Source organism: Elaeis guineensis, chromosome 16 (genome assembly GCF_000442705.2).
Source record: "Elaeis guineensis isolate ETL-2024a chromosome 16, EG11, whole genome shotgun sequence".
Taxonomy (NCBI): Eukaryota; Viridiplantae; Streptophyta; class Magnoliopsida; order Arecales; family Arecaceae; genus Elaeis; species Elaeis guineensis.
Window position 1 is genome coordinate 31,488,465 of NC_026008.2, and position 16,997 is coordinate 31,505,461.

Sequence of the window (16,997 nt, forward strand, 5' to 3'; positions counted from 1 at the left end):
GAGTTTTCTTTGGTCAAGGGTATTTTTACAACTACATGTCACCATTGATCTATAACCAGTAATTCCTGCTCGTCTATTTCTTTTTTCTTTTTAAATAATTCTCGAACTCAAACTTCATTGATGAACTAGAAATCTTGAACCCCAGAATGCCTTCTCTGTGTGTGTGTGTGTGTGTGTTGGGGATCCCTCTGAACCCTCACCATCTCCTCTAAATGCTTGAAACCACAACTTTTCCTCTTTCTCGTGCTTGGAATCTCAGAGCTCAATGAAGGATTGATTGTCTGTGGGACTCAAGTGGGGCAGTGGGAAATGGCTATCATAACATTTGGTCTCTTTTTGCCTCATTTAAGATATTATATTTGTACATTGCTTGCTTCTTCGGCACTGAAAATGTAATTAGGATGCTGAGCCTTCTATCTTGTCATTGTTATTTGCAATCTATTTGTAAACTTATATATTTGTGCTTCTCTGTGTCAGCTATCTTTGGTATTAAAGATGTTATGCTTTATATTTGAAGAGAGGAGGTGGTTCTGGTGTCACATTATGGCAAAACGTTCGTCGTAGTATATTCTTTTTTTTTTTCAAATTATTTGTTTACTCTGTATTACCTGGCTTCAGAAGTTAATAGCTCCCTTTAGTAATTAGGATGTTAGTTATAGTCTATGCCAAGTTAGAATTATATAAAAATGTTAATTTAGTTTTTATATTCTGTGTCTTGTATTTTAGTTTCCAATAGCTAGCTTTAGTGACTAAAACTTTATTATTTATATATTTATTTATTTTGGATGCATTCCAAACTCGGACAGAGGATGTGTTATTAGAATCACTTTTTGTGATGACTTTACTGAACTTCTTGAGTGGTTGAAATGTATTCTTAGTTCTTCAGTGTCATGTATTTTCTTCGGTTGTTCTTTTCTTTTATGCTAGTTTCTGTGTTCATGCTAATCTCTCGTCCTATGTGATGTGTTGCTTCATAGGATTATATGCTTTTCTTTTATGGCTGATCCACCAATTTAAGCTAATTGTAACCAGAAGAGTGTTTATGATAAGCTTGGTCAGCTGTAATTAGAGAATTGTAGCCAAGTTTATGTAAAGTTTGACGCCTAGAGCAATATGTCTAATCTTAAACCACACTTCAAGCATCAAACTTGAGTCTCAATTTTTAAGTCAGATGTTTAAACTTGCCAATTATTGAATCAAATTCAGTGTGGTGTAGGTTTCCAATGTAGTGAATCAGACCATGTTTTATACCCTATTGTATATGGTGTCTGATCCTTCAACGAATAGACTGCCACTGATTTAGAGAAAAGGCTGACTTTGAAATGTGCTTTGAAATGTGCTGGTATGTTGTATACCCTACTGTCTATGGTTTCTGATCCTTCAACGAATAGACTGCCACTGATTTAGAGAAAAGGCTGATTTTGAAATATGCCGGTATGTTGAGCAAGTAAAAAACTCTCACGGGGTGAGTGTTTTCTAACTCAACATGCCACACACCAAGGCCAGTCCTCTTGAGTTTTTTTTTCGGATATATCAATAAGTACACAGTAATCCAACCACACAGTCAAGTTTGCACCACTATGTCTTTACGTGGCAACACTGTTGTACTGAGTACAGATGACACCTCAAGTGTCCATAAGCAATTCGACCTTCAGATCAATTGCAATGTTCTTGCGCACTTTCGTGCTATAACATAGATTTTTTTCAAGAATGCTCCGCAGCTTTCTTCGTGTTATAACATAGATTCTTTCCAAGAATGCTCCGCAGTTCAACACCTCTATGTCAATTTTAAAGCTTTGTCCCATGTCTGCTTGGTAGTTTAGTTGAGCGACACTAAAAATGGGTTTGCTCGAATCTCATATATAGTAGTAGCGTTGTATGGTCGTGCTATGTGAATTTGGTATGTGTAGTACTGAAGGACAGCTTGGTGGGTTGCGGATCAGGGACATAGTGGTTATGTAAAGAACATGAATTATCATTTTGGTAGATGGAAGAATGGGATTCTAGACACGGATCCAACATTTTTTTCAAGTGGTAGTTGAATCAAGGTATTAAGATAGGGAACGTAACATAGTGGTTATGTAAAGAACATGAATTATCATTTTGGTAGATGGAAGAATGGGATTCTAGACACGGATCCAACATTTTTTTCAAGTGGTAGTTGAATCAAGGTATTAAGATAGGGAACGTAGTGAGAAATGCCTGTTGCAATAATTTATGGCTGTTTTGATTGCAATTTTATGAATGCCTTTCCTGCTCTTAAAGATGGGAAGCATCTTATAGTGCACACAAGTGTGGTGGGTGATGGTCTGCCACTTAATTAGCCAATATCAAGTGGCAATGGAAGTAGAAGGTAGCAAGGAAGTAGGAAATGATGGACCACACCAACTACCCCTGGGGGAAATAATTTACCTCGAAGAGTTGCAGGCGGTGTTTCTTAAGAGGATACCCAACCTTTTTGCTTGAAGAATGTGTAGGGATTAATGGAAGACATAAAGGCATTGGAGGAGGAGCACATTTGTACAATAGTAAACTGGTGTGCCAATGGAAGGGCTACGTGGGAGTGCATGAGCTAAAGGGTAGTGGACTAGTTGAGGGAGGAGGGAGGTTTGTCAATGGAAGAGCTGATTTTAGTAAGGTGCACGCCTCGTATGTGATGGGATATTCTTCTTGGTATCTATCAGAAGAAAAATCGAGGGAGAGGGTTTCAAGAAGCTTGGTGATATAACTTATAAATTGGGCTTAACCTAGGCCTATACTGGATTCATGTTGTACCCAATTTTTTAGGCCCTTCGTGCACATGCGTTGGAACAAACATGAATTGGACCCAACATGAATCAACCAATGTAGATTCAGGCTTGCTGGTGAGCCCTGCCAACTCCGCTCATCTCCATCCCTGTCCCAGCCACCACCAAAGTCATCCGGACATCGCCAATCGATGGCCGAGGCTTCGCCCTCTTTTTTCCCTATTCTACATTGGGCACGACCTGATCCAACTTGATTGATATTTGTGTCTAATTTGGATCTTCTAACCTCTTACCCGATCTAATCCAATCTAACTCAATTATTTTTCATTTAGTGTATTTTTCTTGCATTTAGGGAGGGCTTAGTTTGCGACAGGAATCGAAGTCAGCGAATGGATTGAAATGAGAATCGGAATGACCAAATCCCCTGACGTGCTTGGTTTATGATTGCAATCGAAATCAGAATGAAAATTTGAATCCATAAGAAAGAATAGAGATTGAATTTTAAATAGATTGAGCTGTTCTCATGCCATCTTAGAATCGAAATTGAAATGAGATTTCCTCTAATTAAGCAGCTGGAATGAAAGTCATCCATTCCGATTCTCATTCTAGACCTCCATCGTTCTAGACCTCCATTCCCTATAATCAAGCATTCTCTTATAGATTTTGCAGACATAGAATAATATAGCTGTAGTGCTGGCCATATTATGCTTATCGACCTAATGGATATCCAGCATGGGGAAGTGGACTTAACTAGGTCTTAGTCTTTGAGATTGAAGTCTACAATGGGGCTAATCTATTGTACTAAGTGTCACGCTCCCGATCCGAGATTGTAAATCGAGGGTCATGGCAACCGCCGCATACTCATAGAAAACTCTTCCTATAAGCATGCAAGGCATCTTATCATGCTATTTTAAAACAACAGCGGAATAATTAGTCAATAATTCAAATTCAAAATATAACGATCTAAATTTTTTTTCTTTAATATCTCAACAAATTCAACAACGATTCATAGACTTTACATCAAATTCAATAAGCCTTTCAACCTAAAATAAAAGTATGAAGATTCTGCTTCTGATCACTCTTCCATTCATATTTTGTATCATCTTAATTTCTCAACATCTGTAAAAACAGTAAAATAGGAGGTAATGAGCTAGACAGCCCAATAAGCAATGATCACTTTTCAACAGATTTCATCAGGCATTTAAGTAAATAATCATTTATAGAAAATAAGCATATAGAGTTCATCAATTCGAAATCAATTTCAATTATGCAATATAATTCATGCCAAATTCATTTCTTTTTCGAAAATTCAAGTTTCTTTCCAGATTTCAATTTCTTTTGTTCTTCAATTCTTTTCGTCAACCATGAGCTATGACCATATTTTTTCTGTGGCAGGGTCATAATACCGCGTATCTGCTTGCGGTAGGCTGCGAATCATCTGGCAGCCATGTCCTTTGGAACCGCTGGTCTCACTGGCGGTTTGTCACTGATCTCTCTGGCGACATGTCGTTGGTTTCACTGGCGACATAAACCCTCAGGACAATCAATTGCCAACGTATATGCCCCCATTGGCAGGGTCCTTTACATAGTCAGGTTGTCAATTCATAATGTTTCTTATATCATAATTCTTCATAAATCATATTTCATATTCTAATTTCGATAATAAAACATATAATCATGTAGTATCAAAATAAATCAATATAATGCATCATGGAATCAATATGTTCAATCATACTTCATCATAACATTTCAAATAAGATATTTTCATAACAAAATATCTTTCATCCAATTCATACATCGTTTCACCAATCATGTCAGAAAAATACATTATAATTTACCAATAAATCTAGAAAAAGTGAAACATTACTTACCTCGAACGCATTCCAATAAATCCATATAATTCTATAAATTTTCTTCCAAAAATTCTATTCGTAGATCATATCGCGATATCCCATGATCAAACATCCACAATCCTATACAGAATCAATTTCAATAATTAGAAAGAATACGAACACAATATTTCAACGGTTTAGATTGGGTCCGATCATCTAATTTTATCTAATCAAAATCTAATTAGGACCTAAACGATCTAAAGTTTGACTATCAGATCAAGTCGAATAAGAAGTGATAGGACCGAGGTTTCTTCATCGATTTCATAAAATAAAGTAGAGAGAGAAAATCAGAGGAGAGAGAATTCATGAGGTACAATTCGAATTGATCAGGTGACACAATCCAACATTACGATTGGTCCAATATTTCAATTGGTGAAATCAACACGATCAAATCAAGTCATGGCTAGATTGAAATCATGGATGATCAAATCTAAAGATTCATGGTCTGATCAAGGTGGGTGTCAGTACGCTGTCTGACAATCATGGATCAGGATTCTTTATTAGAATCAGATCAGGACTATTAAAAGAAATTTCTTCATTTACTAATCTTTTTAGAGAGAGAATCAATCAAGAGAGAGAATATTTTAGAGAGAGAAAATTTTAGAGAGAGAAAATTCTAGAGAGAGAAAATTCATCTTGAATTTTTCAGACAATATGATTCAACAAATCTGATTGATCAGATCAAATCATGCTAAGATTATCATGTGGATAATTTAATAAAATCATGAGAAATAAAATCTAAAAATACCTGATCTGATCAAAGTGGATGTCGACATACCGTCCGACGATCACAGATCAAAAATTCATCATTATGATCATTTAAATTCATCATCATTCTTCTCAAAATTTTAGAAATCTTAGGAGAGAGAAATAATCTAGAGAAAGGATTCTAGAGAGAGAAAGTAGAGAGAGAAGTCCAATTCTAGAGAGATAAAATACTAGTTCAAGTTGAAGGGAGAGAGGGAAGAGAGAGAAACTCTCTTTCTCATATTTTATTATTTATATAATTTTTTATTAATTAATTTAATAATTTTTTTTTCTTTTCTTTTCTCTCTCTCTCTTTTTCTTTTTCTTCACGGAAGAGAGAGGAGAAAATCCTATTTAATATTATTATATTATTATTATTTTATTTTTCTTTTTATTTTTCTTTTTTTTATCTTTTTCTTCTTTTTCTTTTCTTTTTCTTTTCTTTTCCTTCTTCTTCTTTTCTTTTTCTTTTTTTCTTTTCCTTCTTCTTCTTTTCTTCTTTCCCGTGGGTTTCTTTTGGGCCAAAACAGGGGACCGTGAGGTCCCCTCATTGGTTGGCCGGCCGGCGGCGCAGCCGGCATGGGGCGGCCGTCGGTAGGAGGAGAGGCGACCTGGCGGCAAGAGGAGGCCGAACCCGGTGGTCGGCGGTGACCACCGGCGTCGGAATCAAAAAGAAACGGTAAAAATGAAGGTTACTTCCGCAATAAAATCCGGTGACTCCGGTCGTCGGTGAGCATGCACATCGGCACGGGAAGGAAGGGGGAGAAGAGAGGAAGGGGAGGAGGCTTACCTCCGTCGCCGGCGAAGCTTTTCCAGTGAGAAATTGGATGGCACAGGGACGGTCTTCCGCAGGATTTTTCCGGCGATTGCCGTCGATTGAGCTTAAAATTTTCGGTGGAAAGAAGAGAGGAGGGATCTCCTCCTTAAATAGGGCCAGAGGGAGCTCGTCTCGACTCCGATTGGGAGCCGGCGAGAGGAGGAAGAAGACTCCCTTCGGGAGTCTTCTCCCCTGTTTTCTATTTTTTTTTTTTTTTTTTTGGGCTTTGTTACATGGGCTGGGATTCTTGATAGTTGGGCCCTGGGTTTGGGCCATCACACTAAGCTTTTAAGATTGAGGAGCCTGTAGGACCACTAAGTTTGTGTTCATTAAAAAAACTCAGTAGTTTGCAAGAAATATGGTATCATAATAGATTTATGGATTGGTATACCGTCTTCCCAAACTGTTAAAGAGAAGAATGCATTTAGTGATGCGATGGAACTGGTCTATTATAAACTAGTTTATTTTCATCATAAGGGATTTGTCATTAGATGAATTTATTGCTTCCATGATCTCATAGAGTAGCAGGCTTATTTACGCATTTCCAAACAAAAGGGATGATGCTAGACCTTTTTAATTTATGGTTCTCCATTGATGACCTTGCATGGAGATAGATTTGGAAGCTATTGGCACTTGATAATAGAAAATTGTTATAGCCACTATAAGGAATTAAACAGTTGGTGCAAAAAGATCCTATAGAATCTAGTGGCAGTAATTTGGAAATTTGTTTTCTCAACACCTGTATATTAACATACTTGGTCATGTGCTTCCACGTGGCCTCCCTAGACGTGGCAACGCTACGTCCGGCTACAAAGAAAACTGGTTCTTCATGTTCCATGTTAGAATGATCTGATTTTTCTTTTAGCTGGTTAAAATAGAAAATATTACAATTCATGATTTATGGATTATAAAAAAGTTGGTCCTGACCTGAACCTGGTGTGGACTGATCTAGATCCAAGCCTTTTGGGTTGAGATTGGGTTATACATAGATTTGACCCAACTCAAATGACTCACCGGATCAAAAATTTTAATCACAGATCCAATCTGACCCAACCTATTCTTTTAATAGGTTAGATCTAGGTCTAACATTAGTATCTGAATAAGAAAGTAGATTGGATTGCGGTTACATATCCCAGTCTGATTCCACTTATTTGCACCCCTACTCTCTCTTTCCCCATGCAGATTGGCCCAAGGCCCTATTTTCCCCCTTCCGCTATCTCTCCTCACTTTTATTTCTCTCTATGTTTCTCTCATTCTCTCTAGATCTAGATCTTTCTCTTCCCCTCTCTTTCTCTTATTTTCTCTATAGACCCCTCTCTCATCCTCTCTATATCTCTTTATTTCTCTCTCCTTCTCTATCCAGATCCCTTTCTCTCATCCTCAATCTCTCTCTCTGCCTTTCATTCTCTTTCCAAATCTCTCTCCTCCCTCTCTCCCCGCATCTTTTTTTTTCTCTCTCTAGTTCTCTCTCTAACCTTTGAATTGGATAGAATCCAGCTCACACTTGCCCATCCAGCCTAACCCTCAGCATATGGGACCATGATCGCCACCCTTGATTTGTGACCAACATCCTTGGACCCCCACTTTCATCTTAAGTCATCTCGCTAATTGAATTTGATATAAACTTGTATAGGTGATCAGTAGCTTAGACTTGGAAGAGGACCAACATAGGAGCTATCCCAGCTCGATAATCGAGATAAAATTCTAATCCTTCATTTTTTTGAATAAAAAATAATTATTTGTGTGGGCCATAAAAAGCCTAGAACTAGAATTAGGGTTGAAAAGCTAGATTTTGAAATTTAAAAAATTAAAAATTTATGATCAATTATTTAAAATTAGCAAGGAGATTACTTTTTGGATCTTGATTTGCCAATATTGATTTTAAATTAACTCGATTCTTTAGGTATTGTTGGGGAATTCCTCAAGAGTGCGGAATACGGATCTCCATCCAAGAATGCAATATCGATGACGATGTTGATACCACAAGAGAAAGGATGAATAAAGAAATATAAAATATAACCAAATAACATGGATTGGCTTAAGGTCTATCTTCACGGGGCATGCAAACTTTACTATGAGAGAAATCCATAAATACAAGAAGAGATCATAAACTCTCAATTCTCATATACTAATCTCTTAATAAGAAGCACACATTCCTCATAAAAACTCTCAAAATCCTCAAAGAGATACTTCAGTTATCATAAATCCCACTATCAAGTCGTAGAGCTCGTCGCAAGCTTTTTATAGAGCCTAAGACACCTAAAACAGATAAGAAACCACGAAATTACGCTCATTTGAACCAAAATAAATCTCAACCATCTGATCCTTGTTCTGATGCACAGATACCATTGATCGCCGCATTTTTTTCCACTGGCCCATGCATTAGATCCATGTCTCCATAGTAGCTCTAGCGTGCTCCAATCACCAGCTGTCCGATTGCATCGATCGGGCGGTCCAGAAGCCTTCCACCATAAATGTTGGTCCAGCGATCGGTTCAAGGCGCCATAACCGATCCAGTGGCTGGTTTAGCACCAATTCAGGCTAGTTCAGCCCGATTCAGCCTAGTTCAGGGTCGGTTCAATTGGTTTTCAACCAGTTCTCTACTAGTTAAGCTAGTTTACTACTGGTTCTTCACTGGTTCACCTCCAAATTGGTTGGTTCACCTTTGGTTCAAACTCAATTGAGCTCAATTTTGTGATTACTCCATTTTGAGTCTTGGGCTTCTATTAACCAATCAAGATCGAATTTGAGGTATCAAACCCAACAATTCTCTACCTCAACTCAATTTTTGGCCTCCATACAGATTTGAGAGCTTGTAAATGATCTCACTCCCATGCCTTAGGACAAATGCCTGGCTGCTTATAGATGGACAGACATGAAAGTTGAGCTAGGCCGTTCAATCTCATTTCCATCATGTGCTGTGACTTGCCTAACCTAAGACCTATTTCGGATAGCCTCGTACGGCAATAAGAACTTCACTCTATAACGTCATCTGTCATTCTTTTGAGTCTTCCATCTCGTGCTCGATCCACCTATACCTGGAGCTCCACCTTTCACTGAGCTCCTTACCAAGAGATAGTATCCTCAACATTTTTTTTCCTTCAAGACAACCCTATTGCCATGCACAACCTTCAGGATTCCAACATCAGCTCTCCATCTGTAGCTACTTGAATTTAGTCTACTCAATGAAATCAGATTACTCCTAAAACTATGTATGTATCAGACCTCATCCAACTTCCTCATTGCTCTATCATATGTTTGCAAGCTAACTATCCCAATGCTCTTGATTGCACAGCTCGATCCATCCGATAAATAAATAGTATTCTCACTACTTTTTAGAGAGTCAAACAGTTCTTCTCTACAACAAACATGATGCGAGCAAGCCAAATCTAAAATTCACTAAAGAGAAAAAGTAGATACTCATCAGAGATCATATATAAATCATCAGTCTCATCAGTATTGCTATCATGAACCACCATTATGGTAGCCTTCATCTGATCTTTGAGCTATGGACAATCTTTGACTCGATGCTCCAATTCATCACACCGATAGCATTTGATCTTACTCGAATTCCTTGACTTGGATTTGGACCGCCCACCATGCGATCTTTTGCCACTTCATCCTCTGCCACCATCACCTTTAGTCACGCTAAAGTCAAGTCATTGCCTGAACTCGAGACTTGATTCTTTCGCTTGAGAACCTCATTCTGGAGAAATACAAAAGTGACCTCATCCATTTTGATAGTACCTTTTTTTATAAGAAGAGTAGTCACCAAAGACTCAAATGAAGGGGGAAGTGACGAAAGCAAAACCAACGCTCTGATATTCTCCTCAACTTTCTCACCAACACTGAGGAGATCAGTGAGGATCTTCTGAAAGTTACTGAGATACTCCTATATGGTCTGCCTCTCACTCATCCGTAGCTGATAGAACGGCTTCCAAAGGAAGAGAATGTGGGTGAGAGTCTTCGCTATGTACATGTCTTGAAGCTTCGACCACATCGTCATCAGAGAAGTCACACTAAGCACATGAATCACCGCATCATCCATCAAGTAAAAGCGGATCGTATTCACTGCCCGCATTTAGAGCCGTTTTCAATCTTTCTCTTCCATGATAGTCGGCTTCTCTTCGCACAAGAGAGCATCAATCAATTTTTATTGGATGGGCACATCCTTCACTCTCACTTATCATAGGGAGAAATTACTCTTCCCATCAAATCAATTGATCTCTATCTTGATTGAGCTTATCTTCTTCATCTTCTCTAATCTCGATCAATATCGTTACAATTCAGACAACCCCGTGTTCTGATATCACTTGTTGAGAAATCTCTCACGAGTGCAGAATATAGATCCCTACCCAAGAACGCAACACCAATGATGATGTCGATACCACAAGAGGAAGGATGAAGAAAGAAGTATAAAACACAATCAAATCACATGGATTGGCTCAAAGCCTACCTCCATAAAGCATGCAAATCTCACTACGAGAGAAATCCACAAATACAAAAGGGCATCACAAACTCTCAACTCTTATACACCAATCTCTCAATAAGAAGTACACATCTCTTACAAAAACTCTCAAAATCCTTAAATAAATACTTTGGTAACTACAAACTCTACCACCAACTCATAGAGCTCGTCGCAAGCTTTTTATAGAGCCTAAGAACACCTAAAATGGATAAGAAACTACTAAGTTACGCTCATTTGAACCGAAATAACTCTCCACCATCTGATCGCCATTCTGATGCACCGTTGATCGCAGCATTTTTTCTGCTGGTTTGCACATTGAATCCATGTCTCCACAGTAGCCCTAGCGCACTCTAATTGCTAGTCGTTCGATCGCATCAATCAGACAGTCCAGAAGCCTCCCACCATAAATGTTGGTCCAGCAGTTTATTCAAGGTGCCATAATTGATCCAGCGACCGGTTCAGTATCAATTCGAGCTGGTTCAGCCCGATTAAGGGTTGGTTTAGTTGGTTTTTAGCCAGTTCTTTAATGGTTCAGCCAGTTTATTGTTGATTCTTCATCGGTTCACCTTCAAATTAGTCAGTTCACCTTCGATTCGTATCCAATTGAGCTCAGTCTTGTGATTTCTCCACATATCCTTGAGTCTTGGACTTCTATTAACCAATCAAGGTCGAATTCGAGACGTCAAACCGAACAGGCATGCCTATGGACCAAGATTAGCATGTCCAACTAGTTTCACCACTGGTTGAAGTGAGAGTTGGTATATAATAGCTCTCGTGGTTATATATATTTTATATGCTGATCGATATAATATATTTTATCTCCACATAAAGTTCATTATACATTAATTATGTGTGCATGTTTTGAATACATAATGGTAAATAAATTATAATTAAAATAGGGTGGGGCCATTAGACCTATAGCAATGAGGGTTCCAGGCTGAAGCATGACAATCTTACGGTTGCCAGTAATGGACCAAAATATGACAACCAGCCACAAACTAATTGTAGCATGGGTGACGTGAGAACTAAGAACTATATGCCATGAGCTGGAGGGTGGCCATGATCACAGGGGCGGCTCAACATCTTTGGAGGCCTAAAGCTAAAAACGAAGGCGGGGCCAGGGAGGGGCCTTCTTCCGGACTCCGGCTTTCGAGAAACGAAGGCGGACCGGCGGGCCGTCGGCCCGGCACACAACCGGGGCGGAGGGGGAGTGTCGAAAAACAAAAAAAAATGAAGAAACTTACCGGTGGAGGTCGGGGGGTGGACCAGGACGCCGGAGGCGGGAGGCGGAGACTGGGCCGCGATGCCGGATGCACGCGAGCGGGGGGCCTCCTGGGGGCGGAGGCCTAAGGCAAGAGCTTCGGTGGCCTTGCCCTTCAGCCGCCCCTGCATGATCAAGTCCAATGTCAAAATATAATTAAGATAATTATGATAAAATAATGAGATGGAGAAAGGTAAGAATCTATACTTACCATGATGAGGGTTGTTAGTCATGAGTTGGAGTGTAGCACTTTCATTACGGTTGTTGGTCATGAGCTGAAAGATGGCACTTTGGTTGCCAACTATAGGCTGAAGTGTGGCACGGCTGAAATGTGGCTGTGGCTAGTCAAGATATTGGAAATAAGATGTCAAAGCCAACCTATGTTAATTAGATGATAATGAATAATCTAATCAAGATTATTGTTGGATGGAACTGTTGCTCTGGTGATTCAAGTGATACGTGTGTGTGCACGCGCGCTCGCACATATATAGGAAATGCTAATTGGTTTATAGGTATTTTGAACTAGAGCATTCATGCTCATATTGCATGATATGTATATGGCAGTGCTATTTGATTTATACATGAAACATTTTCTGGATCTATAAGATTTAGATATACATATTTTTCATCAATTTGTATGTATATGAATTTCATAATAGGTATACTTTGGTGTATTCTTGGCAACTATATATTTTCTTGTTGGGGAATACCGACCGACCCCGCCCGTATCGACTTATAATCGAACCGACGGCCGGCCGACCGACTGACCGACCGACCGACCGACCGTTCGACCGACCGACCGAACGCCATCACCGGCCAATTAACGGCCCTTAACCGACGAGGATGTGTCGGTCGGGCATACTTTTTTCGTTCTCCCGACCGACTGAACCTGGAAGTCTGATGGCCGACTCTCGCAACACGTCCGACTGGCCTTTGGAGGAACCCCAATCTCCACCCGATGCCACACAGCTGGCCACTGACCTAGGGTCGGTCGACTCTTCCGATCGCCGTACGACTGCCACAAACTGTCAGCTCTGACAACGACATGCGGCACTGCCGCCTAGGGGCATTGTCAACCCTAGTGATTTGACAGCCCCACGGTGATGTGACACTTTTACGGCGACTCTGGCAGTCTACAGTGAGTTGACAATTCCTCAATTGTCCGCGCCATTAATGACGGCGCCATACCACGCTCCACTATATAAATCGGAGAAGGCAACAGTGCAAAGGGGCTGGACTTCGACCTCGACTTCGACTTCGAAACCACAGGCTGGCTCCCTCTCTCTCTCTCGATCGAGCTCTCTGTCTTCATTTCACTGTTGCCCAGTCACCTCTCTGACTTGACCGTCGGAGGGTCCCCGCCGGAGTCGCCTTCGGTCAGTGTGGACTTCCTTTTTTGCAGGCGCTCGTCTCCCGACGATCAGACGACGAGGGGATTGGCCGCAACAGATTGGCGCACCAGGAAGGGGGGCAGCGACACGGCACCAAGCCTCCCCAAGCAGAAGATATTAATGACAAAGACAAGAGCCCAAAGATCGAGGGTCACCGGGTCGGCGAGACGCTCTTCCCGCCGGGAAGAGGCCTCCCCGCCACCCTCGGCGGCGGAGCCCAGCTCTCCACACCCCGCGGTGACCACGGAGGCGCAGATCGCGGCCATCGTACGGCAAATGACCGTACTGACGGACGCAGTCAAGAGCCTCCAGCAACAACCGGCGGCCCGTCCGATGCCCTCCAGGAGCAGCCGCCGACGCCCGTGCTGATCCCGTCGTCTCCGTGCGAGCGCCCGCAACAGCGCTCCCACGGAGAGGAGGAGGGACGGCCACGGCGCGATGCCCGACAGTCCCAGCAGCTCTCTCCTTCCCTGCTGGAACGGGCGAGGAAGGAGAAGCGACCGCGAATGCCGTCCGCCTCCCTCTCGGAATCTTCCGGAGACTCCACTCCTGGGGTCTCCCAGCACCGACGGGCGGACGACTACGAACGCAGGTTCGAGGAAATCGACCGTCGGCTTGCACAGTTGCAGGTGGACGGCCAGAAGTCTTCGAACGACGTCGACTTCCAGACCGCCCAGCCTCTCTCCCGACTCGTTCTCGACGAACTGATCCCAAGTCGGTTCAAGATGCCGCATGTGGAGCCCTACGACGGTTCCACCGACCCAATCGACCACCTCGAGAGCTACAAAGCTCTCATGACGATTCAGGGGGCAACCGACGCTCTCTTTTGCATCGGCTTCCCCACCACACTCCGTAAGGCTGCCAGGGCCTGGTACTCCGATCTTCGATCGGGAAGTATCCACTCCTTCGGACAGCTCGAGCACTCTTTCGTGGCTCACTTCAGCACCAGCCGGAAGCCGCCGCGAATATCGGATAGCCTTTTCTCCCTCAAACAGAGAGAAAATGAGACGCTCCGACACTTCGTGGCGCAATTCAATACGGCCACGCTTGAGGTCCGGGACCTCAACGAAGACATGGCTATCTCAGCCATGAAACGGGGGCTGAGGGCGTCCCGATTTACCTACTCCCTGGACAAGACCCTCCCCCGGATGTACGCCGAGCTGCTGGAGCGCGCATACAAGTACATGCGCGCTGATGAAGGAGCTTCCGACCGACGTTTGGCCGAACCCAGGGGCCCGAAGGAGAAGCGGAGGAAGGGTCGGGAACCCGCTGCACCCAGCAGGCCCCCGATCGATAGTCGGGTATCAACACCGCGACAGAACCAAAAGTCACCCCAGCGGCAGACTCCAAGGCCGACACGCTCCAGGTATGATTCCTACACTCCTCTCTCTACCCCCCGTGCGCAGATTTTGATGGAGATCGAGGGGAAAGAATACCTGCGACGGCCTCCGCCTCTGAAGGCAAAAGGCCTCGACCGACGGAAGTACTGTCGATTCCATCGAGGCCACGCCACAACACCGAGCAATGCACCAGCTTAAGGATGAGATCGAAGCCCTCATCCGTCGGGGGTATCTCGGTAAATTTCGGAAGAACCCACCGACCCAACCAGTTGCCGACCGACGACCCCAGCCGACCGAAGAAGCGATGACTAATCAGCCGACGGTCGGGGTCATCAATATGATCTCCAAGCGACTGGGCCCGGAGACATCTGCGGGAGGGGAGCCAACGAAAAAGCCGCGCCCGGACAACCTGATCACTTTTACAGAGGAAGACGTTCGGGGCATCCAAACTTCCCACGACGATGCTGTTGTTGTTTCGGCAACAATAGCAAACTATGATGTAAAATTTTTTTTGTAGATAATGGGAGTTCGACAAATGTTTTGTTTTACTCGACCTTCTCCCGGATGCAACTATCAACCGACCGACTTAAGAGGGTCTCTATGCCCTTGATCGGCTTTGTCGGGGACGCTGTCGCGATGGAAGGAGAAATTACCCTGCCCGTGACGGCCGGCACCGAATCACGACAAAGCACGGTCCCCTTAACTTTTGCGATCGTCCAGTGCCTTCGGCCTACAACGCCATACTTGGGAGACCCGGACTTAACGTCCTCAAGGCAATCGTCTCGACGTACCATCTCCTCGTTCGATTCCCGACCAAAAATGGGGTCGGGGAGATGCGCGGGGATCAACAGCTCGCCCGACGATGCTTCCAGATCTTCGCCCAAAACGACAAGTCGAAGGGCTCCCTGGCGATCGACAAGCTGGACCCACGGGAGGAGGGAGAACGGGGCGAACCGGCTGAGCGGCTCGTCCCCATCCCGATGGCCGGGGATCCCGACCGAAAGGTATGGGTCGGTTCTCAACTACCCGACCCAGACCGACGACGGCTGGTGGAGCTGCTGAGAACCAATACCGACGTATTCGCTTGGTCGGCAGCGGATATGTCGGGCATCCCCCCAGAGACAATAACCCACCGACTCAACGTCGACCCGACGATGAGGCCGGTGAGGCAGAAGAAAAGGTCCTTCGCTCCAGAGAGACAGAGGGCCATCGACGAAGAAGTAGACAAGCTGCTCGAGGCGGGCTTCATCCGAGAATCCACGTATCCCGATTGGCTCGCCAATGTTGTCATGGTCAAAAAAGCCAACGGGAAGTGGAGGATCTGCATCGACTATACCGACCTGAATCGGGCCTGCCCAAAAGATAGCTTTCCACTTCCAAAGATCGACCAGCTGGTGGATGCGACGTCCGGATTTCGACTGCTCAGCTTCATGGACGTCTTCGTCGGATACAACCAGATCCGGATGGCGCCTGAAGACGAGGAGCACACTGCCTTCGTGACCCCTAAGGGCCTCTACTGTTATCGGGTGATGCCCTTCGGGCTGAAGAACGCCGGTGCCACCTACCAGCGACTTGTCAATAAGGTCTTCAAAGATCAGATCGGGCGCAACATGGAGGTATACGTGGACGACATGCTGGTGAAAAGTGCGCAGATCCCGGATCATGTTCGGGATCTCGAGGAGACCTTCCGCACTCTACGACGACATCGAATGAAGCTCAATCCGACCAAGTGCGCTTTTGGGGTAACTTCGGAGAAGTTCCTCGGATTCCTCGTTTCTCAGAGAGGGATCGAGGCAAACCCTGAGAAAATAAAGGCGATCATCAACATGCGTCATCCGAACACCAAGAAGGAGGTCCAACAGCTGAACAAAAAAGTCGTCGCTCTCAGCCGGTTCATTTCTCGATCAGCTGAAAGGTGCCTCCCGTTTTTCAAAACTTTGCGGCAGGCAAATGGTTTTTCTTGGTCGGATGAGTGCCAACGGGCTTTCGAAGATCTGAAGAAGTACTTGGCTTCCCCACCGCTGCTCGTGAAGCCGCAGGTTGGGGAGACCTTGTATCTCTATTTGGCCACATCCTCTGAGGCGGTCAGTTCGGTGCTCGTCCGAGAAAACGAGAGCCGAACCCATCAGCCTATCTACTATACCAGCAAGGTACTCCACGACGCCGAAGTCCGATATTCGGAGACGGAAAAGATGATTTTCACCCTGACCGTCTCCGCACAACGACTCCGTCCATACTTCCAGGCTCATGCCATAGTGGTTCTCACCAACCAGCCCCTGAGGGCGATATTGCACCGACCGGACACGTCGGGACGACTGACAAAGTGGACGATGA